The 23,975-nt window shown below is 39.7% G+C and overlaps 1 long non-coding RNA gene across 1 annotated transcript in view; it reads right to left on the reverse strand.

The window, feature by feature from the left end:
* Positions 1–23,975, reverse strand: part of LOC126234420 (uncharacterized) — a 391,031-nt gene that overhangs the window by 366,287 nt on the left and 769 nt on the right. Inside the window, exon 2 of the long non-coding RNA XR_007544721.1 lies at positions 944–1,063. This is a non-coding gene — a long non-coding RNA (uncharacterized LOC126234420). The remainder of the gene's footprint in view (positions 1–943; positions 1,064–23,975) is intronic.

Genomic DNA, 23,975 nt, shown 5'->3' on the forward strand with positions numbered 1-23,975 from the left:
AAATATCTCAAATAATAAAGTTATTGTAGAGCTGTGAAATCGCTTCAATCATTTGTAATAACCCTGTATATATGAAGACAGTAACTTGTTCTCGAAAGAACAGTTACTGTTGATGACCGTGCAGCTTTTCCCTGGAATAAATGATGACTAACTGACAACCTCAGCTGCCGACAGGTGTTGTTGTTATACCTCGATGTGGATAGCTGAAAATGTGTGCCCCGACCGGACTCGAACCCGGGATCTCCTGCTTACATGGCAGACGCTCTATCGACCTGAGCCACCGAGGACACAGGTGAATAGCGCGACTGCAGGGACTTATCCCTTGCACGCTTCCCGTGACAGTCACATTCCCAACTGTCCACAATTCTACATATGTATTGTACCTAACGATGGAATTTTTGTGTATAACAGTGACGTGTCACTGGGCCGCAAGTGGTCGCGATTGGTTTGAAGAACATCTGGATAATTCGAGAGAACGGTTTGGCCATACAGGTCGCACAATGTGAGTCCCATCGTACATTTGTACGACATAGTTGAGAGGTCAGTCGGTGCAGAAAATCCTTTACCGGCAACAGTTTTGCAATTATATAGAGGCAGCATGGCTCAATATTTCAGCAGCTGACTTCCAACGACTTATTGAGTCCATGCCACGTCGAGTTTCTGCACTCCAACGTGCAAAAGGAGGTCCGAAACGATATTAGGACGTATCCCGTCACTTTTGCCACCTCTGTTTTCATTAGTAATAGAGCTGTGATAATGTAAAGTGATAGTAGGGAAACTGGATATTGTAAAGTTGGGAAACTGGGTATTTTAAAGTTGTAGTAGAGAAATTGGACGTGTACAGTTGCTCGTAAAGACCTGCTGTTGTGCAGAGCCGTAGGTACAGTTTTAGCAGAGCTGCGAGTGCACGCAGTTGCAGCAGGTGGGCGAGTAGGCTACGTACAGTTGTAGTAGAGCAGGATGCCCGAGATGAGGACGAAGACGACGAGCAGCAGCACGAGCAGCAACAGCAGCATTGTGGGCCGCCACCAGCCCGCGCTGCCTTCGCTGCTCGCCTCGGCCCCTGCGACAGCACCACACCACGCTGCACACTTTGTCAGCTAGGCAAGTCTACACATTTTCTTGTACAAGCACCACAGAGTTGGTGAATTTACTGTCCTGCATCTAGTTCAAACAGTATGTCTTCGCTGAGTATATCTGGATGTTCTACAGGGTGAGCACAAAGTTATAAAAATTTATAACAGAATAACCGCTTGACATAATAAGTTACATTTGATGCCGTTACATAGGTTAGTGATACCAGTTTTTTTTAAGACCACTTACGTTAGTAAACCTCAATGCGTGCTCCCTTGTTAGCTCGGAGAATGTCGAGGCGGTATTCCAGTTCCCGCCAGGCGTTTCGTAACATGTGTTCTGTCACAGTACCCACGGCAGCTTGTATCCTAGCCTTGAATTCGTCGACGCCAGCAACTGGTGTGACGAAGACTCCTTAATATAGCCCCAGAAGAGAAAATCAAGGGGCGTAATGTGTGGAGAGTGGGATGACCAGGGTGTTGGACTGTTCCTTCCAATCCACCGATGCGGACATTACTTACTCTCCAGACATTACGCCCCTTGACTTTATTTTTTCTGGGGCTATACCAAGGACAGAGTCTTCGTCACACCAGCTGCTGACGTCGACGAACTCGACGAACCCAAGGCTGATAAAAGCTGCTGTCGGTACTGTGACAGAACATATGTTACGCAACACCTGGCGGCAATTGGAATACCGCCTCGACATTCTCCGATCTACCAAGTAAGCACACGTTGAGGTTTACTTACGTAAGTGGTCTTAAAAAAACTAGTAACACTAACCTATGTAACGGCATCAAATGTAACTTATTATGTCAAGCGGTTATTCTGTAATAAATTTTTATACTCAGGGCAAGACTTTGTGCTCACCCTGTACGTAATAAAAGCATATGGAAGATACATATGTAACACTATTATAACTTTGTATCATTAATACTTATTTTACAATTTCAAAATTGTGTATACCATTAGCTGATACATCTATTCGGTGCTGTAACACTAAATGGGTATTTTAACACAAGCATACATATTCGAACAATGCCGATAAACATCAGTGACAATAACAGTTCTCATCCATTCACAAACTACCTGAACTATGGCTTGAGATTACCTAGACCAGAACACAACTGAATCAGAGGAGCATACTCAATCTATTTATATGGTAGGCACAAAGTTGTAATGTATGTAAAGAACAGCATTGAAGTCCTTACATTCAACAATGGCGTCTTCCATTGTCAATAGTACATGCAATTTTGATGAAAGTATCGCAACAAAAATTAGGTATTGTAGTACATATGTGGTGTCTGTTCTTTAGAACATATATGCATGAACAGACATCATTTTGATAATGCAGCCCTATGAATTAACACAAAAAGGAATTAAAGACATTAGCTGCCAGTGAGCATTGGTTTATATCAATGGAGCAAGTTGAAAATTTGTGGCAGGCTGGGATTCAAACCCAGGTCTCTTGCTTACAAGGCAGATGTGCTGACTACTACACCATCCAAACACAGTATTGACCACAACCGTACAGACAATCCTAGAACACCTCCCATTAGACCCAAATTCTCTGCTTATACATATTACAGTACATCAAATATGACTACGATGGCTTTCCCGGCGTAATAATGGATAATATTGTGTGCAGCCGGATCATAATGTCATCTTGACACAATAATTCCGCGGTCCAACTGGCCGCTATCTTCAGGTGAGTGTGCTGGCACACGATCCCGCCGGAACTGACTTCTCAGCGCAAGCGGTGGCCCCTATATAGGCCGCAGAAGGCCCACAACGCGTGCGCGAGAAGGTGCCGTAGCTGCCTTCTAGCGCAAGTAAACATACCGCGCCGCCAGTGGTGGGAACAGGCGAAATCGAGATATCGCTATCAAAAATTAAAAATTTATTCCGACGATCGAAACACAGACCGTTGTTTTTTAATGTCCGATAACACGGGGTTCCAAGTCTTGCTTAAAAGATAACCCTTGTCTCCGTTAATAAGATTATCAGATAAACGAATCTCTATGGATTCTTTTAAAACACAGTCCCAATAGCGAGATGCAGGGGCAACCATTTGTGTCTCGTCATACAGCATTCTATGTCCCTCGCCGGCCGCTGGTGGCCGAGCGGTTCTGGCGCTACAGTCTGGAACCGCGCGACCGCTACGGTCGCAGGTTCGAATCCTGCCTCGGGCATGGATGTGTGTGTTGTCCTTAGGTTAGTTAGGTTTAAGTAGTTCTAAGTTCTAGGGGACTTATGACCTCAGCAGTTGAGTCCCATAGTGCTCAGAGCCATTTTTTCTATGTCCCTCGGTGAGACCGTGCTCCGCCACTGCAGATTTCTCAGGTTGAAGCAACCGTGTGTGCCGCCTGTGCGGCTGGTGCTTCTGCTTCCACGCGGAGCCCCAAGAAATAAGTTTGGAAGGCTAGTCGTGAATTAGCAATTCCAGTGAAGTCTGTGTGGAAAATTAAGGAAACGCTTGCAACTGCGTCCTTATCGTTTGCTGTTTTTGCAACCTACAATCTACGGTTGACGTGCCAGATTTGCAAATGAAATGTTGCTGAATGAGAATAAAGATTTTGTGGATCGTGTACTCTTCAGTAATAAATCGACATTTCTCATACGCGGAAATGTGAACACCCATAATGCATGCATCTGGTGTCAGCTAATTGCCACAAGATGATACAGCTGAATGTTCTTTGCGGCATATCATAGCGGAAAGTTTATGGGCCTTACTCTTTCGTTGCAACAACTGTAGCCGGTGTTTCTTATCTTGATGTGGTAGAACTATGGCTCTTTCTTGAATTGGAAGAATCTGAACCATAGAACTTTATTTCTCAGAGAGATGGTGCGCCGCCTCACTGGCATAACTCAGTACACGATTGGTTAAACAACATTGTTCCCGACCGGTGGACTGGATTGCAAGGAGCCGGTTGACAGAGCTACTTTTGCACAATCTCCACGTTCACACACGGTCTGAAGCAACGTGAAGTTTTACCTTTGGGGGCTCATAAAGGATCATGTGAGTGTGTCACCGCTACCAGCTGATCTTCCCGACTTTAGAAACAGCATTGTAGCAACAATTACTCCAGACACACTGCTCGATATTTGAGAAGAGCTCACCTAACGACTCGATGTGCCACGAATGGTACTTACATTGAACGCCAATAAGAAAAAAAATTGAGTTCCTCTTTCATTTAATGTGGTATTTATAATTGTAAGTTGAATGTAATAATTACTCCAAACAATCGACCGACAGGCATTAATGAATATTTTGGAAGAGTCTGGGGTGGAGGATACATCAAGAAATCTGATCAAACAAACTCTTACTAATACAGTGTCAAAAATAAAATTTATGCGTGAGATATCAGAACCCTTTACAATCAGAACGGGCGTAAGACAAGGAAATGGACTATCCCCACTCCTTTTCAACTGCGTCTTGGAAAACGGTCATTCGAGAGTGGAGGAAGTTTTAACCAAGGAAGAAACAAATGAAGAGCGGTTCAGACTTGGTCCTAAGAACAAAGGGGTGCACATTGACTGCTTGGCCTTTGCATATGACCTGGCCATTTTTGATAACAACATAGAGTCAGCAGTCAACAAGATCAATAGGCTGTCAGAAATTGCTGAAAAAGTTGGACTCCAGATCTCTATTCAAAAGACAAAATGTATGACGAACATCTGTGATGGACCTGAATGGATGATCACCTATCTGAGAAAAATCGGACGAGTTAAGAATTTCAGGTATCTACATATACATCGACATCTACATGGATACTCTGCAAATCACATTTAAGTGCCTGGCAGTGCCTGGCAGAGGGTTCATCGAAACACCTTCACAATTCTCTATTGTTCCAATCTCGTATAGCGCGCGGGAAGAACGAACACCTATATCTATATCTCGGTGAAGTCATCCAGGAGACTGGATTAGAAGAAGAAGCAATAAATGTCAGGATGAGGAAGTTAGACCAAGCATACCAACTGACAAAGAACACCTATAACAATAGGTCTATGAGTATAGGGGCCGTTCCGACATTATAATACAGCTGTAAAACCTGAGGGCTTATATGAGTGCGAAACTTTGACCATGAAGGAGCAAGGTCAAGCTGAGCGGCTGGAAAAGCGAGAGCGTAGGATACTAAGGAAAATCCTAGGTAATAGATGGGTTGATGGACAATGGCGAATGAGTAGCGTACTCCAAAGTAGTACGTTCAGTCAACGATTTAACAATTGCAAATTTCAGGGAAAGCCTACAGCAGTTAGACTGGGATGAGGTGTACCGTGAACCTGATGCCAACTTAAAATATAATTTATTTCATGACATTTTTGTAAATGCATTTGAAAACTGCTTCCCCAAGAAAATAGTTAAATATACTCGTAAGAAACCTTGTAACAAACCATGGCTTACTATGGGTATAAAAATATCTTGTAACCGGAAAAGGGAAATGTATCTGACAGGAAGAAAGAGTAGTGACCCAGAAACTATCAAACATTATAAAAACTACTGTGTTATATTAAGAAAAGTTATTAAAAAATCACGGAGTATGTGTATCATGTCTGAAATCAGCAACTCTGATAATAAAATTAAAACAATTTGGAATATTATTAAAAGAGAAACAGGTCAACCAATAGCACAGGAAGACAGTATTACCATAAAATTGAATGAAAACTTTACGAACAAAAAGTCAGAAGTTGAAAATATTTTTAATAATCATTTTCTAAATGTTGTGGATATAGTAGGATCCAAGTGTTCATTAGAAGATGCTAGGCTGTTAATGGAAGAGGCCATACCTATGCAATTTGATACAATTGAAATCTCACCCACTTCTCCCTCTGAAATTAGGAAAATAATAAACTTGCTTAAAAGCAAAAACTCACATGGAATTGATGGCATTTCCAGCAAAATACTAAAAGCTTGTTCTCAACAGATAAGTAAGATTCTCAGCCACCTGTGTAATAGCTCTCTGGAACAGGGCATTTTCCCTGATAGACTGAAATATGCTATTGTTATACCTTTGCAAAAAAAGGGCGATAGATCTAATGTCAACAATTACCGTCCAATCTCCCTTCTAACAGCTTTATCCAAAAATTTTGAGAAAGTAATGTATTCAAGAGTAGCTTCACATATCTGTAAAAATGAAGTACTAACAAAATGTCAGTTTGGTTTCCAGAAAGGTTTTTCAACAGAAAATGCCATATATGCTTTCACCAATCAAATTTTGAATGATCTGAATAACCGAACACCACCCACTGGGATTTTTTGTGATCTCTCAAAGGCTTTTGATTGTGTAAATCATGAAATTCTGCTAGAGAAGCTCAAGTATTGTGGCATGAGTGGGATAGTGCACAAATGGTTTAATTCGTACCTAACTGGAAGAGTGCAGAAAGATGAAATATGTAGTTCTCATAACATGCAAAGATCAGCACATTCCTCAAACTGGGGAACTATCAAGAATGGGGTTCCACAAGGGTCAGTCTTGGGTCCTTTGTTGTTCTTAATATATATTAATGACTTGCCATTCTATATTCATGAAGAGGCAAAGTTAGTTCTCTTTGCTGATGATACAAGTATAGTAATCACACCTGACAAACAAGAATTAACAGATGAAATTGTCAATACTGTCTTTCAGAAAATTACTAAGTGGTTCCTTGTAAATGGACTCTCACTGAATTTTGATAAGACACAGTACATACAGTTCCGTACAGTGAATGGTATGACGCCATTAATAAATATAGACCTTAATCAGAAGCATATAGCTAAGGCAGAATATTCCAAATTTTTAGGTGTGTCCATTGATGAGAGATTAAATTGGAAGAAACACATTGATGATCTGCTGAAACGTTTGAGTTCAGCTACTTATGCAATAAGGGTCATTGCAAATTTTGGTGATAAACATCTTAGTAAATTAGCTTACTACGCCTATTTTCACTCATTGCTTTTGGGGTAATTCATCACTGAGGAATAAAGTATTATTTGCACAAAAGCGTGTAATCAGAATAATAGCTGGAGTCCACCCAAGATCATCCTGCAGACATTTATTTAAGGATCTAGGGATATTCACAGTAGCTTCTCAGTATATATACTCTCTTATGAAATTTGTTATTAACAACCAAACCCAATTCAAAAGTAATAGCAGTGTGCATAACTACAATACTAGGAGAAAGGATGATCTTCACTATTCAAGATTAAATCTAATTTTGGCACAGAAAGGGGTGAATTATACTGGCACTTAAGTCTTTGGCCACTTGCCAAATAGTATCAAAAGTCTGACAGATAACCAACAAGTATTTAAGAAGAAATTAAAAGAATTTCTGAATGACAACTCCTTCTACTCCATAGAGGAATTTTTAGATATAAATTAAGAAAAACAAAACAAAAACAAAAAATATTTAAAAAATAAAAATAAAATAAATAAATAAATAAAAAACACAAAAAAGTTGTTATATTAACTTAAGTATGTTGTTAAATTAACTTAATTATGTCATGTATTGGAAAATTTGACTCGTTCCACATCATTACGAAATATCGTATTCATGATCCATGGAACTAGTATTAATCTAATCTAATCTAATCTAATCTAGAGCAAATGAGGAATTTTACAGCAAGACAGAACCTATCACAGCATCCATTAAGAAGAGACGACTGTTATTTTACGGTTCATCGCATGAGGATGAACGGTGACCGACTAAGAAAAAGAATATGGAGTTTCATCCAGTCTAAGAAAACAAGGTCAAGATGGTTCGAAGACTGTGAAAAAGACCTTAGGCAGATTGGTATCTCAGAGAGTGAAATTCCTGACAGGAAAAAATTTAGAAGATTGGTGAACAACTACCAAGGTTTTAAAATGGCATCAACGTCCAAACGACGGAGAGGACCATTACCCGAAGAGCATAAACAGCTACTTCTTGGTGGGCTCAGAAGATACTGGCAGGAAGTCAAAGCTGGAACAAGATCAAGACCTAGACACTAAAATGAAATTGGTTGTTTCAACGCAATCCACAGTGGCTCAACTCGATAAAAAAAAAATGTCGACAGCCTTAAAACCGTATATCCATTTTGAAACACCCTGTATTTCAGAATTGTAGACAAGTGACGTAAACCAATATAAACCCAAGTACGTACCTCAGGATTTTAAAAATCCTGAGGTACGTACTTACTGGTATACGAGTACCGTTGCAACAGTGTCTTCCATCATTAAAATGTATGGTCAAATTATGACTATGTCCACGTCTGCCAGGTGGTGACATACTGCTGCACCTAACTGAAGAACAGCAAATTTGTTACCAGCTTTATATTGGTTATACGTTAAAACATCATTTGTAAAAGTTTAAAGGGCGACTCATGGATCAAAAGTCTATAAATTGGCAAATCGCAGTTTACCAGGAAGCCTGTCAGTACAGCTTCAGTTGAAGAGCGCCACTGTATCATTACGCTTGTGTCCGAACTGTCAGTTTAAATGTTTTTTTCCTCCAGAAAGTCGTAGACGCAGTAGTGGTCTCTGTAAGACTGTACGATAGAGCAACTGCATGATCTTTTCGCTATTGTTTACTGGCGTGTTTTGTGTAGTAGTACACGAGAACAGATTTACTGAGGTACACGAGTTGAGAAGAAATCAGTCGGTGATATGAGTAGAAATTAACACTCGGAAAATAGAGGGAGGCCAGTTAAAAATGCAGTTTACACTGATCAGCCAAAACCTTATGACCACTGCCCAGTGCGAGGTTGAATACTGATTGGCAGCGTTGCGGTCAAGTAACGCGGTAATGAAAGTATATAAACTGATGGAGACGATTAGGGAATCATTCTAGCGACAGTACGGGCCACAGATGGGGAAATCCACTGACGGATGAAATTTTCACAGGCGGCGGATTGTGATGGCCCCGCCCCAAGGAACTAGCGCCTCGGAACCGGCGAAGATGGTTGACAGTTCGAGTGCTACTGTTGTGAGCACCTATGGGAAGTGATGCTTAGTCGCCCTGTAAAGCAGGATAAAGAGAGATCTCTGGAAGATTTGACGACAAGGTACAATGCTGGGGCGAACACAGGTACTTCTTTCCGGGTACGCCCCTCATCGCACATAGTTGATTATAGGGTTCAATACCAGCAGCTGCACATAGGCATTAATGATGTTTTAAATCGTCGAGTGTGGAAATTTGCTCTCGCCTGTGTCTACTACGACAGCGATTGCATTATAATATGCAGAAGCAACGAAAAAAGCATGACAAATTCAGAAGAACGCAAAATCCCCAAGACCGGCTAAGTTTCGCGGAAGCTCGACATTTAGTGCGGACGCCAATGCGAGATGCTTTTAATAGTTTCCATAATCAAACATTGTCTAAAAATATGGTAGAACGACAATGAAACATTGTCTCAAAATATGGTAAAAACCCAACGAGATTCAGGTCGTATGTAAAGTACACCAGTGGCAAAAAACAGTCAATACCGTCACTGAGCAATAGCGATGGAAATGTTACCGATGATGGTGCCACTAAAGCGGAGTTACTAAATACAGTTTTCCGTAATTCCTTCATGGAGAAGACGAAGTAAATATTCAAGAATTCGAAACCAGAACAGCTGTTGGCATGAGTGACATAAAAGTAGATATCTTAGGTGTTGCGAAACAACTCAAATCACTTAAGAAAGGCGGTCCAGATGGTATACCAATCACGTTCCTTTCAGAGTATACAGACACAACAGCGCCTTTCATAGCAATCATTAACAACCGCTCACTTGACGAAAGGTCTGTTCCTAAAGACTGGAAAGTAGCACAGGTCACACCAATATTCAAGAAAGGAAATAGGAGTAACCCTTTGAATTACAGACCTATATCACTGACCGCAATTTGCAGTAAGATTTTGGAGCATATACTGTACTGGAACATTATGAATCTTCTTGAAGAAAATGACTTATTGATACATAACCAACACGGATTCTGAAAATATCGTTCTTGTGCAACAGTAATGAGTGCTGTCGACAAGCGATCTCAGATCGATTCCATACTCCTAGATTTCCAGAAGGCTTTTCATACGGTTCCCCACAAGCGACTATTAATCAAATTGCGTGCATATGGAGTATCGTCTCAGTTGTGTGACTGGATTCTTGATTTCCTCTCAGAGAGGTCACAATTTGTAGTGATAGATAAATCATGGAGTAGAACAGAAGTGATATCTGACGTTCCGCAAGGTAGTGTCATAGGCCCTCTCCTGTTCCTGATTTACATAAATGATCTAGGTGATAATCTGGGCAGTCCCCTTAGATTGTTTGCAGATGATGCTTTAAATTACCGTCTAGTAAAATCATCAGACGATCAATTCCAATTACAAAATGATCTAGAGAGAATTTCTGTATGGTGCGAAAAGTGGCAATTGGCACTAAACAAAGAAAACTGCGAGGTCATCCACGTGGGTATACTATAAATCGCACAAATATAAGGGCTGTCAATTCGACTAAATACCTGTGAATTACAATTCCGAGCAACTTAAATTGGAAAGATCAGATAGATAATATCGTGGGGAAGGCGAAACAAAGACTGCGCTTTGCTGGCAGAACACTTAGAAGATGCGACAAACCCACTAAAGACACAGCTTACTTTACACTTGTCCGTCTTTTTCTGGAATTTTGCTGGCGGAGGACATCAAAAAGTGCAAAGAAGGGCAGCCCGCTTCGTATTATCGCGTAATAGGGGTGAGAATGTCACTGATATGATAAGCGGGTTGGGGTGGCAGTCACTGAAACAAACGCGGTTTTCTTTGCGGCGAGATCTATTTACGAAATTTCAATCAATAAGTTTCTCTTCCAAATGCGAAAATATTTTGTTGACACCCACCTACGTAGGGAAAAATAATCATCATAACAAAATAAGAGAAATCAGAGCTCGAACAGAAAGATTTAGATGTTCCTTTTTCCCACGCGTCATTCGAGAGTGGAATGGTACAGAAGTGAGAGTATGAAAATGGTTCGTTTAACCCTCTGCCAGGCACTTAAGTATGAATTGCAGAGTAACCATGTAGATGTGGATGCGGATAAAATGACATACATTTGTATACAGCTGTACAAGGTGACGGTATAAAATCACAACAATAGGAGAAGCACTTGACAATGGCGCAGTCTCGAAATGAGATGATCGTGATGTAAATGTTATTGAGTCAGTATCAGCCTAGCTGGAAAATGGAATTGGTTATTAAAAAGTTTTTCCGTTTGGCACCCTTTCTGAGGGAACTTTTTGTAAGGTATAGAGTGAGTTACTGCGAACAGTTCAGTGATAGGATTATATTCATCAGAATTAACAGCAAGCCAATGTCAACAACAATAAATAGTTCAAGTATAAATTCGATAATACAGAAAGAAATATTTCAGGGTAGTGAAAGTGTAACTCAGTATATAAAGGGAGATGAAAACCTAATAGTCATGAGTGACTAGAACGCTGTAATAGGTTACTGGGGAATATGCGCTCGTTAGTAGGAATGAGAAAGGAGAAAGACTTATTGATTTCTGCAATAAGATTCCACTAGTAGTAGCGAATATACTGTTCAATAATCAGAACAAAAGGAGGTATTCTTGGAAAAGGCCTAGAGACACGGGAAGGTTCCAGCTGGATCACGCCATGGTCAGACAGATTCTGTAATGAGACACTGATTATAAGGCGTACCCAGGGGAAGCAAATACTCAGTCATAATGATGCACAACAGAGTGAATTTTAAGAGAATCGCCCAGAAGAATGAGGTGGCAAAGAAGAAGGTCACTGATGTATAGTGGAATAAAGATTTGCTACAACGACTAGAAAAAGCACTTCAGTTGAAGGGGAGTGAGATATCTCTCAAACGGACAATCGCAGAAGCTGGACAGATAAGCATAGGCACAAAGAAGGTACTGCGAAGAAACCTTCGATAACAGAAGATATACTTCAGATGATCGATAAAGAAGGAACTACAAAAATGCTCAGCAAAAGAGAAGTACACAGTAGTATAAGTGAATTACGAATGAAATAAGCAGCAAATGCAGGAAATCTAAAGCGAAAAGGCTGCAGCAACGCGTTAAGAAATCGACAAAGACATGGTCGTCTGAAGGACAGTTTCAGCATACGTCAGATCAGCCTTAGGTAAAATTAACATCAAAGGTGTCAAGATGAAAAGCACAGGAGCATTTGCACTGTTAAACGTAGAGAACAGAGCGGATAGGTGGAAAGAGGCGTCTATGAGGGGCAGTACTGTCAGATGACGAGATAAACTAAGAAAGGGGAGTCGATACCTAAGAGGTAGGGGACGCAGTTTCAGGGAGAGTATAATAGAGCTTTCAAAGACTGCCGATGAAATATGGCGGAAGTTATACATAATATTGATTCGCAGTTTCTAAAATTATTGGGGAAGCGGCAGCCAAATGACTACTCAAGTTATTTTGTAGATTCTATGCGTCTGGAGACCTACCATTATGCTTAGCGAATGCGTGTAAGTGCGAGAACTATTGTACAACCAGCTTATGGGTTCATTCATGTAATTTGCTATTAAAATTAATACACAGAAGAGTGGAAAAGAAAATCGTGGATTTGTTAGATGATGATCAGTTTGGCTTTCGGAAAGGTAAAGGCGCAAGAGAGGGAGTTATCACGTTGCGCTTGGTAATCGAAGAAAGACTTAAAAAAATGAAGACACGTTCACAGAAAAACCATTCATCAATGTAAAATAGTCCATGATGTCCAGAATTTTCAGGAAAATGGGTGTATGCTAAAAGTAAAGAACACAAAAAAGAAGCAAAAAGCAAAGTAAGAATGGAAGAACGGAACGAAGTGATCGAATCACGAAGGTTGTAAGACAGGGATGCTGTCTGTCTTCCCCATTGTTCAATCTATGCATTGAAGAAGCAGTGACGAAGTTAAAGGAAAGGTTCACCTGTCGGATTAAATTTCAGGGTGAAAACGTATCACTGATGAGCTTCGCTCATGATTTCGTTATCCTCTGTGAAAGTTAAGAAAAGCTGCAGAACCTGTTGAATGGAATGAACGTTATGAAAACTGACAGTAAAAATTTGTGCCGGACCGGAACTAGAATAGGAATTTGCTGCTCACGCGAACGGTCGCTTTAACCTCTTTGTCTATTGGTGGACATCTCACGGTCAGACGCAAACTGCCACATGCCGTCGTTCGTGCTTCACAACCAGTACTCATATAGACATTATGCAATTCCCATACAGGCGAGACATTATGTAATTCCCGTACAGATGAGGACATTTTAATTTCACTCGTTGTCGGATACTGGCGGATAAATATGATATTTCAGTGCTTGTGTTGTTAGGAAGAAGAATGCCCCGTTCTTAACAACACAGACATTAGAGCCTCATTTAATATCGAATGTTATAATGACACACACTATGCATTTAACGTAAACTGAAGAAAAGCGACAATAATGAAGTGTAACAGGAATGAGACTAGCGATAAAGATGGTTGCCATTACAGTTTTGGACAACTAATACTAAAAGTGAAGGAATTCTCTCACCTTAGAAACAAAATAGCACATGACGGACAAAGCAAGAAAGATATAAAAAACAGAATAGCACAAAGAGAGCGTTCTTTGCCAAAAGAAGTCTACTAGTATCAAAGGTCCGACTTCGTTTGAGGGAGAAATTTCTGACAATGTACGTTTGGAGTGCTATACGAACTTGAATCGTGGACAGTGTGGGAATTATAAAAGGAGAGAATCGAAAAGGGTTTGGGACGTGGTGTTGTAGAAGGATATTGAAAATTAGGTGGACTGATAAGAAATGATGAGGTCCTCTGCAGAATTGCCCAGAACGGGAAAGCGTGGAAAACTTTGACAAGAGGGAGCGACAGGATTATAGACCACATTAAGATATCAAGGAGTAACGTCCGTGGTAGTTGAGGGATCTGTATAGGATGACAAGTGTAGCAATCAGCTGTGGCGCCAGGTAAACGTGATGTAGAGCACGCCACTTACTGGGCGCTAGTAGCGTGATAAATGCTCAGGCATATAGAATACGCGACTATTACAAAAAAAAATAGATCAGTAATATATTTAGATGTTATAAACAGAGGAAACTACTTATAATATAAAATAAAGATGTATAAAACATAGAGAAGGAATACAATAATTTTTTTAATAAAAATGACTCCGATAGAAAGTAGCATAAAATGAATAAAACAATTATGAATGCGAATAAGGATAAAGGAAAATAAATTTCAAATTCTTACTTAGGTAATGTAGCGTACAGGATTCTGCAAAATAGAATATCGCCGTCTTCCGTGCTATTAATAACGAGGTACAGAGTCCGTAAAGGAAAGAGAGAAACAACGTTTTCGGTATGTTAGTGAACGGAAACGTGAACCAAAACATCATATAATTGCGAGAAATGGCTTAAAGTCGTTAAAGAAGCTTTTGTTTGTTAACTGTAGTTGTTCATTTAAGATGAGGCAGTCGTAACTGGCCGTATGTCTAAAGACCTCAAGTTCTTCCAAGACGTCAAGTTCAACCATTTCTTCTCTCTATGTAGAATCGTCATTTCCTCTACTCGTTTTGGACTGTATCCAGATGGTAACAAATGCTCCAAGAAAATAGAAGCATGTGTTCCTTATATCTTATGTTAAATGCCCTACCGGTTTGCCTTTCATAAAGGTTATGAACCCTGATTAGTGGAAAACATTTTCGAAGCGAAAACTAATAAAAATTACTATTCTAGTTAACTGTCTGAATTGGGTTGGATATAGAGGAAAATGTATTTCGATACTTCACTTAAGTAATGTATCATATAGGATTCAGCGTCAAGAAACACGGGTGTAAGGTTGTTTTTTCCACGAATAACAATCTACAAAAAAATTAACCCATAATTTAAAAACTTCAGATGAACCTTTAAATGTCTGAGGAGTTCACAAAATTCTTGCGGATACGCTTAGCGGTACTGAAACCTAGTCATGGATTATACATAAACTTGTGCAAACCGGTTGGTTGTATATTTTATTTATTGACATACTATCATGTTCCTATTACTGTTTACTCTCGTGTTCTCTTTCGTAGCTTCCTTATTCAATCTGAAATTTTGTTCTTTAGATTTGACTTCGTCATACTTGCCATACACTTTGCTGTCTACTTTAGTATCTATGTTTATCCATTGCTACTTTCTTCTTCTTCCGCACTTAATTTCGTTGATTCTTTTTTAACGTTGTATAACTTCTCGTTTTTAGCTTATTATCACAAAGCACATTTCTTATTTCCAACTGAAGAACCGTTTTAAGGTTTTGTCCACATATTGCATTAAAATTCCCAATTTTCTGCATAAACTTGATTTATTTTAAAAGAATATATTTTTTATGAAAACCGTTGCTGTTTTGCCTGACATTATGTTAATATAAGGTATAAATGAAATCGTAATTTGTATTTTGGACGTCCGATTAGTGAGTACTGTCAAGTGCCACATAAAAGAAAACTTTCTGGCTTTCAAATATTGAATTAGACGTTGATCTGTAAGTACTCTCCGCCGGCTTAGGGGCCGTGCGGTTCTAGGCGCTACAGTCTGGAGCCGAGCGTCCGCTACGGTCGCAGGTTCACATCCTGCCTCGGTCATGGATGTGTGTGATGTCCTTAGGTTAGTTAGGTTGAAGTAGTTCTGAGTTCTAGGCGACTGTTGACCTCAGAAGTTAAGTCGCATAGTGCTCGGAGCCATTTTTTGTAAGTACTTTCCTATTTCATTATAAAAGCCTCAATGAACTGTATTATGTCCACAACTTAGATGTGCAAATAAAAGCTTTCTATCTATATCCGGATCCCGCTCCAGCTGCTGCCGAGTCTGGGGGCTGACGAGTCCTCTCCATTTGGCTCGGTCATCCCACCACTTTTCTTCCTCCACTTGCTGCCAGGTCACGCCTCTCCTTTCCACTGATATTCTCACTCCCATTTTCCACTGTGTTCTTGGGCGCCCTCTGGATCTTTTCCCATCCATCTTTAGTGCTTCCATAATTTTGGGGAGTCTCTGCCCACGCATTCTTTTAACATGCCCATACTATCTTAATCTCTTTTTTTCAATTTGTTCTCTCATACCTTCTTGTTTGTCCTTTCTATCTCTACATTCTTTACTCTGTCCATTCTTGTTTTTCCCTTAACTGCTCTGAGAAATTTCATTTCCCATGCTTTCAGTCTGCTCCAGTCCCTTTCTGTCATTGTCCATGTTTCTCCACCATAGCTGACAAGAGGGAAGTAATAATTCTTATACATAAGGAGATTTTCTTTTTCTGAAACTTCCTTATTCCAAATCAGATGTTTTATTGGTTGATAGAAATTACCTCTCTTCTGTAACCTCCTATTAATTTCGTTGGTTATTCTTCCATTCCTAGATATTTCACTCCCTAAATAAGTGAAACGTTCTACCTCTTTGATGGATTCTCCATTCAAGGTAATATTTCCGTTGATCTCTTTCTCTCTTCCAAATACCATTACTTCACTCTTATCTTTATTTATTTTTAATCCATACCTTTTCATTATTTCCTTCCACACATCAAGTAGAAACTGTACATCTACCTCTATATCACCCCATATTACCATATCATCTGCAAAAATCATCTTTTTGTCGTTTCCTTTTACTATATCTTTAACTGCCCTATTCATTCCTGCACATTAAAAAGTGCAGGGGATAGAATACTTCCTTGCTTAAGTCCTTGTCTTATTTCGAAGTATTCAGAGTTCTCCAGTGGTGTTCTAATTCTACAATTGTGTCCTCTGTACATTTTCTTTATTACATAAATGTATCCATCTTCTATATCTATATTCTTCATTTCTTCCCAGAGTCTTTCCCTGTTAACTGAGTCATATGCCTTTCCTATGTCTATAAAAACCGTTATCACCCTTTTGTTATACTCCCAACTTTCTTCCATCAGTTGACGAATAGAAAATATCAGGTCGATCGTGCTTCTTCCTTTCCTAAACCCATGCTGTTCTTCACTCAGCTCCTTTTCTATCTTTTCACTTATTCGATTTAGTACAATTCTTTCAAAAATCTTGGCTGTTAGACTCATAAGGGTTATTTCTCTGTAGTTTTTACAAACTCTTTTATTGCCTTTCTTGAAGATGGGAACAATGTCTTCTCCAGTCGTCAGGTATTGTACTATTTCTCCACACGCTTGATAGTACTCTATACAGCCACTGCAATCCCTCTGGACCTGCTGCTCTTATCAGGGCCACTTATACTTCATCAAGTCCTGGGGCTTTCCCCCATTCAATTTTTTCACAGATATTTCCATTTCTTCCAGTGTAATTTGTCCTAATTCTGCTTCCCAACTTCTCTCAATTTCTCCTGCTCCTCAGCGTTTAACAGTTTCTTAAAATGTTCTTTCCAGAGATATTTATATTTCCTGGATCTTCAATCACGGTAACGTCCTCTGTTTCCATCTTTACTGGTACTTCAGAAGCCTTCCTTTTAATTTTCATCATTTTATAGAACATTTTCGTATTGATCTTCACATCTTCTTCACGTTTTTTTGTAAACTCTTCCCATGCCTTTTTCTTTGCTGTTTCTACTATTTCTTTGCACCTCTTCTTTTCCTCTATATATCTTTTATGGTCTTCGTCATTTTTAGTTTTCCACCGCTTTCTCCAAGCTCCATTTTTTCTTCTAACTGCTTCCATTGTGGTATCATCCCACCAACTTGTCTGTCTTACTTTTTCCTTTCTAGATGTTCTACCACATACTTTTTGTGCTGCTTCGACTAAACTGTCTTTGAATAAATTCCATTCTTTTTCTACATTGCAGAAAACGCCTTTTGGAAATTTTTGTGTGATTAATTCTCTGTAATTCTCAGCACTTTCACTCCCCTTCAGTTTCCAATCCTGTATCCTCATCACTTTCTTCTGTTTTCTATTTTTCACATACTGATTCATTTTCCATTGTCCCACCAGTAATCTATGATCTCCATCTGCTCTCACACTTCAAATTACCTTCACATTTGTTACTTCCTCTCCTCATGCCCTATCTACTAGAATACAATCAATTACTCTCCTGGTTCTTCCATCCCAACTGTATCTGGTGATAACATGACTTTCTCTCTTCATAAACCAGCTGTTTTTTTCATTCCATTCCTCTGGCACAAATACAGGAGTCTTTCCCCTTCTTCATTTCTGCCTCCATATCCAAAACATCCCAACACTTGCTGAATCCCTGTCTGTCTTTGCCTACCTGTGCATTAAAATCTACCATCACTATATTAGCACTCTCTATAAGGTTTTCTAACTCATTTTCATAGTCCATCTTCCCTTCTTCGCTACATCCCACTTGAGGTGCATAAATCTGGATTACTTTTAGTGTTTCTTTTTGGAATCTCAGGTTTAAGGTTATGATCATGTATGATATATATCTCACACTTTCAATACAGCTTTGTACATTCTTATTCACCATCACTGCCACGCCATTTCTTCCAAACCTGTTATTCCAGTCCAGTACAGTATTCCTCCTCCTCTCAAATTCTTCTTACCTTTTCCCTTTCACTTTGTTTCGCTTAATCCCAATATATCTAACTTTCTCTCTGTTAGTACATCTGTCATTCCTTCCATTTTTCCATTGAGGGTTAATGTATTAAGGCTGCCAATATTTAGGTTATTTTTTAGTCCAGTTGGTTTCATCTTCTTGTACTGATGAATATCATCAAGTCTCCCGTCATTCGCACCAGTACCTGAAGAAGCAGTGGGGTCAAATTCTGAGTGGTTCGTTCCGAGGCTCGTCTGTGTTTTGAAAGCAATATATGCGGACTTTCTTACTGGCTTGCTAGGCCTAACGCAAGAAAGGATTTTCTGTTGGGGTTGTCTCCCTTAGCCTTTGGAGTTTCTCCAACACCACAAGGCTGTGGTTCTCTGCTCATTTAATCCCCAGAAAGGAGAGTTGCCTCATCTGCCAGCTACGCCGTTCTGCAGTCTTCCTTCTCCGCCGTCGCTGCCATTAAGAGGGATTGGGTCCCTGCCTGAACTCAGCCATCCTAGCACTCCGGCCTACTGAAGTGTAGGTTGCCCACCCCCGCGACGTGGACGCGTCACACAGGAATTACCCCAATGGAGGTATAGGGAAGGAGACCCTACCTCCCTGGAGTCGGGTTAGTGATTGTGTATGGTGCCACAATCAAAGGTGCAAATAAAACCTTCATGTGCAAAGGAAAAAAAATAGTGTATTATTTCATGACATCCACTGAAGATAGCTTGTAACTAAGGCGAAACGCGTCTGGGTGACAATGAAGAAAACTTAATTTGTAGCATGCAAAGGCTTTTCACTTTTGAACTACTGCAATTCAATTAGTATGTTGCAAAATTCAGTTGAAGTAAATTTTGTCGGACGACAATTAAAACAGGAAGAACAATCAATGTTCCAACAGCGACTGACTTACTATTGCTGGTAACATTGGTAATTATTCCTGTTTTCCTCTTAGAAAGCAGTATTTTAAAAGACAAATTAAAACAACTAACTGTGTCAGTTAGTTTTAGTTTCTTTCACGAAGCGCTTCTAAGGCCTACACCCTCGTCTTCAGGAGAATCAATGGGTTACATCAGCATTTCTTTTCCTAGGATGTAGTCAGCTGTCTGCCTTACGCTCGACTTCAATACTTATTACTACTTATTATTATGTCACTTTCAATCATAATGCTGTATGACCCGGCAAAGAGCGCGCTGATGTCATTTGTATTAGCGAATATCGCATAAACATAAAACAAAAAACAAATCAGAGGTCTTACAAGCATAGAAGGTATTCTTTTCTATACCAGTACCCTTGATGTATTTCTGTTTGGTGTTTACGTGTGGCATTCAGCGATAGAAATTTTTACGTATAACGACCTGCACTGTGCTTTTACTGGGACTTTGTGTAGATAATTTCGTAGTTCTTAATAACGTATGACTTCATTGTTATTTTATAACAAGTGACTCACAGTAACCATATCCAGGAAAAGAAATACTGATTTAAACCTTTGATTCATAATAAGATGATGTCCGCAGCTCGTTGTCGTGCGGTAGCGTTCTCGCTTCCCACGCCCGGGTTCCCGGGTTCGATTCCCGGCGGGGTCAGGGATTTTCTCTGCCTCGTGATGACTGGGTGTTGAGTGATGTCCTTAGGTTAGTTAGGTTTAAGTAGTTCTAAGTTCTAGGGCGCTGATGACCATAGATGTTAAGTCCCATAGTGCTCCGAGCCATTTGAACCAATCATATTAAGATGGGGATATAGCCCCACAAAATACGTTGTGGAATAAAATGAAACTGACTGACGCAGATAATTGCTTTGATTTGTCTTGTTTGTCATAAACAGTCGCAATTTCCATATTACAATCCGACATTGACGAAATACAGACTAATTTGTAGTTCTTCAACGGCGAGAGCATGTTATCAATTTAAGTTACTTCATGTTTACACATCCTTTCACCGTAAGAACATTATCCAAATGGTCTGTTTTAAGGTGTTCACGTACTCAGTCGTAATATGCCGTATCGGGGAAACCAATTGTTTCTGGGCCTATGTTTATGAAGATTATTGCTTGTTTCACTGTCCGCTACCAGCACCATTCATTTGTACCTATAATAGTCAAACGCACTGTGCATTGTGATGTAATCAAGCCTAATACCCATTTTGAAGAGACTGATACCACTGGGTACCTATGATTTCATTGCTACGTAGAAAAGTTGGTACAAAACTGCGTTAACTAAAATGTATTATTTTGTGCATAACTATTTACATTTTATGAGGATATTTTTTATCAGGATGTTATTTGAAGTTTTAATATGAAAATCTCTAAATCTATTGTACCAAGTTATGCTAAATTTTGTATCAGTTAATCGGAACAATATTTTTGCCAACTACGTAAATCATTTAATCCTGTATGTCTCAAATGCTATCTTTGTGCTTGGTCTTGTTGGCACCTGGCGGGAGGAGTGGTTGCATGATGGAGGATTGGAAAGACGGTTGTATAAGATAGTAATGTTTAGTTGCGGAAAAATGAATCACGTGGAAACGTTTGTGAAACATATCTTGCGAACCAGTTGTCTACGATTTTATGGACACAGAAGCCTCAAGAATAAACTATTTTATTTGATATTAAGCAAATAATCAACTCGATAAGATGCTGTTCAAATACTAGATTTCTTTGCGCAGACAAACCTGGAGACCTAAGACATACTGTGAAAAGAAGGCAACGAGGCTAACTTCAAGTCAATCAGGTCAATAACAAGCTATATTTCAGTAATGTGAACATGCCCTTCAATGACATTCCCTTCAGATTTAAAAAGTATATGAAAACCACAAAGGAATTAGTCACTAAACTTTATAATTTATATTTATTTTTTAATTTTTTATTATTACACTGCTTTTCGATACTTCACTCCATGAACAGGTGCCATATCAGGTACTTAGTACAGATGCATTGCTCCTGGGAAACCAACGATGGCAATGAAGCTTACGAAATGAACGTAAAAAATAAAACGAAAATAAAAAGACGTTAATATTTAGTGATTGGTTACGTTATCCTTTATTCGTTTATAATAAAAATCACTTATGTTGATAACACAACAGGAATATTGCGACCGCCAGGGCCGCACACACGATTACTTCCTGTGTGGGATGCAGGGGGGGGGGGGAGGAGCGGAGGGAAATCGGACAACTAGTTTTACCTAGTGTGACTTTTTTCAGGTATTTCATTGTAACTACAGATTCGAAAAACCTTTTAATAGATCAGACAGACGGACAAGACCTGAATTGCTGTTTTCTTTCACTATAAATGAACCACAAAAGTGTTGACAGATCAAATTTCCGCACAGGTAGTGGATAAATATTTCCGTAATTTACAGCGGTATCACTGCAACGTCAGTCTCACACAGCGTTCAGTAGAAAAGTAGATACCCCGAAAAATTGGAAGAAACTATCAGAGGATTGCAAAGTAAGAACAATTCGTAGAAGGGATTGAGTGAAAATGTAAATTATAACGTTTGGGTTCACATTAACATGTTGGATAATGGACAGCTGTGCCAGTCTAATCAGGCTGGCTTCTTTCTTTTGTAGAGTGCAAGTAATTTTTCAGTCGACTCAGGCTGTTTAAACTTTACTCACAACTACAGGTAGATACAGAAAGGTCACTAAATATTTGAAGCAGTGTTGTGTTCGAATGTTTTCTACGTGAAAGGCATTTATTTACTTGACACAGGTTTTCGAACAAAAATATTAACCTTGAGTCTATTCTCTTCGGTTCCGAAGTAGCCCAGAGGTAGCCATATTGCGCCTAAATTTTCCTTGTACTGCTAAGTATGGCAATGATACTGGGGGAAAAGGAACCTAATTAACTCAACCCTATCCTTGGAAGATCTATTTTGAGCTACACAGAAATCTTTACGCAAACAAAGATTTAGTAATGTTATGAAACTGTTCACCATCTACTTTGCTTTACAGGAGTTCTTCCTCTGCTCTTTTTCACCAACTTCTTTGCTCCTGAAACTCCTTTCACTTGACTTTAAATCATTATCAAGAATGAACAACACGAAGAAAGCATTTTGTTACTAGTATCTAGTATAAGCCCAAACATGTCGGGGGCGGGGAGTGACACCTGCTCCTCGAGCCAAACCCCATCCCCCTGCCTCCCCCCCCTCCCCCTCCGTGCGGGCCGGCTAACTGCTTGACCATTTAATTTAGACAGACTATTGATAACTTTAGGTTGTTCTAACCGCTAAATGCCCCACTGAAATGCTTTCTTGATTGTTGTCGCAACTCAAGAACAGAAGATAATCTACATCTACATGTACGTGATTACTCTGCTATTCACAATAAAGTGCCGGGCATAGGGTTCAATGAACCGCCCTCATGGTGTCTTTCTACCGTTCCACTCTCGAACGGCACGCGGGAAAAATGAGCACTTAAATTTTTACGTGCGAGCCTTGATTTCTCTTATTTTGTCGTGATGATCATTTTTCCCTATGTAGGTGGGTGCCAACAGAATGTTTTCGCAACCGGAGGAGAAAACTAGTGATTGAAATTTCATGAGCAGATCCCGTCGCAACGAAAAACGCCTTTGTTTTAATGATTGCCACTCCAATTCACGTATCATGTCTCTGACACTATCTCCCCTACATCGCGATAATACAAAACGAGCTGCCCTTTCTTGTACTTTTTCGATGTCATCCGTCAGTCCCACCTGATGCGGATCCCACACCGCACAGCAGTACTCCAGAATAGGGCGGAAAAGCGTAGTGTAAGCCGTCTCTTGGTAGACCTGTGGACCTTCTAAGTGTTCTGCCAATGAATCGCAGTCTTTGGTTTGCTCTACCCACAATATTATCTATGTGATCGTTCCAATTTAGGTTATTTGTAATTGTACTCCCTAAGTATTTAGTCGAATTTACAGCCCTCAGATTTGTGTGAATTATCGTGTAATCGAAATTTAGCCGATTTCTTTTAGTACTCATGTGAATAACTTCGCACTTTTCTTTATTCAGGGTCAATTGCCACTTTTCGCGCCATACGGATATCTTATCTAAATCATTTGCAAGTCGTTTTGATCATCTGATGACTGTACAAGACGGTAAATGACAGCCTCATCTGCAAACAGTCTAAGACGGCTACTTAGAATGTCTCCTATGTCGTTAATATGTATCAGGAACAATAGAAGGCCTATAACTGTTCCTTGTGGGACGCCGGATATTACTTCTGTTTTACTCGAAGACTTTCCGTCTATTACTACGAACTGTGACCTTTCTGACAGGAAATCACAAATCCAGTCGCCCAACTGTGCCGATACTCCATAGGCACGCAGTTTGATTAGAAGACGCGTTTGAGGAACGGTGTCGAAAGCCTTCTGGAAATCTAAAAATATGGAATCCCCTATTACCAGTTGGCTATGTAATTTTTTTGAAAGAGGAAGATCGACAGAAAAGACTAGATACACATGCTGCGCCTTGTTG

This window comes from Schistocerca nitens, chromosome 2, assembly GCF_023898315.1.
Source record: "Schistocerca nitens isolate TAMUIC-IGC-003100 chromosome 2, iqSchNite1.1, whole genome shotgun sequence".
Taxonomy (NCBI): domain Eukaryota; kingdom Metazoa; phylum Arthropoda; class Insecta; order Orthoptera; family Acrididae; genus Schistocerca; species Schistocerca nitens.